The following is a 2,380-nucleotide window of genomic DNA, read 5'->3' as shown; positions in this document are numbered from 1 at the left end:
TGCCTGCTCAGCTGGTGCACGTCATGCCCGCCCACAAGACCTCGGTGCGAGCCGCTAGCGGCGGACTGACATTCCCCGGCCAAGCGGAAGAGCCTCGCTTACGCGTGGTTGACTTGTTTCGCGGACTTGACCCACCGCAGTGCATATGACACGGACATCTCATCGTTGATCCGGCCGCAGTTTCTCGGGCCCAGGCTTCGCACAGATGTCGCACAGACGCACACATCAGACAGATTGTCCTATCAGCGCCCCCGTGGGGCTTGTCGTTGGGCAGATAGGCGTATCGATCCATGCTAACCATCCTGCAGCATGGCGGAGCGGAGGCAGAGGAACATGTTGCAGAGTTCCGAGGCTATCTAGCCTCATGTCCGGGGTGAACACGAGTCATGCTTGGTGTGAAGCGCCAGAAGCACATTCGCAGCCTCTCGAAAGTCGCCGGCCGGGGTGCCCCAGCGCAGAGCGTCAGTGGCGCACTGTGGCGGCGGGGATGCGCATCGCCGTCGTTCTCATCTTCTCACAGCCTCGTGTCCGGCGTTTGTGACGGACATCCTGTGTGCGTGGCGGACAGGCGTGTGGAAGAGTTAACCCGCCATTCGGAGGCGTCGGGCACGTTGTGTGCTTACACCCGCACGAGCACACGAGTGATCGCGCGATCGCGATCGCTCGAAGTTGAGGCAAAATTGCGGACCGATACTCCGACGTGCAGGCGTTGAGACAGGATGATGAGCGGACAGTGATGTGCATGTGTGCGGCCAAGACACTCCGTTGCACGACATCTATAGCGGGTCCGCGCACAGATAAGACGGCTGCCTACATGCACCAAGAAATGCGTGCCCCAGACGCCATTCTCAGCTAGTCTTTCACCCGCACAACCCGACCCGCAGTCACCTCGCAGCACCGACGACAAACAGCATGAGCATCATCGAAGTCCCGCAGAACCGCGTGTGCAACGGAGACAAGCACGGCACAAACCGCGGCGGTGAGCAGGGAGATGCTTCTAGCTGATGCCAGAGTTCTGCGTCATGGAGCTCCGCGCGCAGCTCGAAATCTTCCAGTGCAAGTATTGCCGCAAGGCTGCATAGCCCAACGCCAAACCTCTGATATCGCCTTCGACTGTGCATTCTTCCCTCAACACATGTTCATAGCATCATCCAGGATCTCCCTGGAGTAGCGTGTGAAGCCGGGTGGGTCGATAAGGCGTGCGGTGTTGACACTACCAGGCCTCTATAGTCATCCAGCGGCGAACGTTGCCCCGCATCGCTTCTCCTGCCAAGGAGGACCAGAGCCTGTCTCGCTTCTCATTAGGGCATAGCCCATTGTTTCTGCAGATCTCCCCAGCCATGCAGGCTGTTCTATGCAATGCAACCTCCCCGAAGATCAGACGTCGATCACCTGCGGCCACTGACCTGGGAGACGGAGTGCGCCGCCGCCTTTCAATATACTCACAAGACACTGTCCTTGATTAGAACTCACACACGTGTACGACGGGCAGAATCAACATTGCGCCGAAGAATGCGCCGAGAGAGCTCCGGGCCGCCGTCCCGCTGAACCCGATCGCCGAAACCTGCATGTGCCGAGAGGTTTACCGACCTCCGCAGGCCGGTTCTACCGCCTGGCCCCTCTCTCATTACCCGTCTGAAACGGTCAATGAATGCTCACATGCGTCCCCACATGCTGCACACGCTGCAGATGGGCATTTACTCTGAAATTACCAGGAACAAAAGGGACGAAGGGACGTCAGGTGAGCAGCGTCTGCGAGTGGACGGCAGTGGTGGGGCGGGGAAGAAACTAGCGAGGGCAGGCCCACATGCCGCACTCTGCCGCACGGTAGCACCGCCACTTGCCGTCACTTGACGGCCTCTGGCTGGAGCCCAAGCGATGGTTGGGTTGGTACATCCGTCTCCCCTCCGGAGGGGTTTCGTCGGCGGGCTCGCCGGACCGATCAAGTGTGCCTGTAAACAAACCCTACTCCCTACTCCACATGCAACCATAACGCTTCGTGTCACGACTGGTCAGCTGTCAGCAGTCAGGTTATTGCCGGGTAGCCGCGGCAGGGCAGTGTTGATCCGCGATTAATCCCCAGGTCCGCCGCTCGCCGTCTCCCCTGGGAACAGGCTGCATCGACCCGGGGCTCAAGTGGGGCAACAATGGTGCTTCATAAGCTAGCCCAACTCTGCGCGCCGAGCTAGATGCCCACCACCTCTTGCAACATGAGCGCCCCGCAAGCGCCACTGAACGCCGCGCCACTGACCACCTCACCTGCGCCGTCACACGATGACATCGACAAGGCTTCTGTGAAGCATCTAGACACGGCCCCCGAGCACGCATTCGAGGGCGAGGATGAGCGCGCCGTTGCCCTCCGGCTCGCGCGGGCCGCGGA

This window comes from Trichosporon asahii, assembly GCF_000293215.1.
Source record: "Trichosporon asahii var. asahii CBS 2479 unplaced genomic scaffold scaffold00050, whole genome shotgun sequence".
Lineage (NCBI taxonomy): Eukaryota > Fungi > Basidiomycota > Tremellomycetes > Trichosporonales > Trichosporonaceae > Trichosporon > Trichosporon asahii.
The sequence above is the reverse complement of the archived record's forward strand: the minus strand, read 5'-3'. Positions refer to the sequence as shown.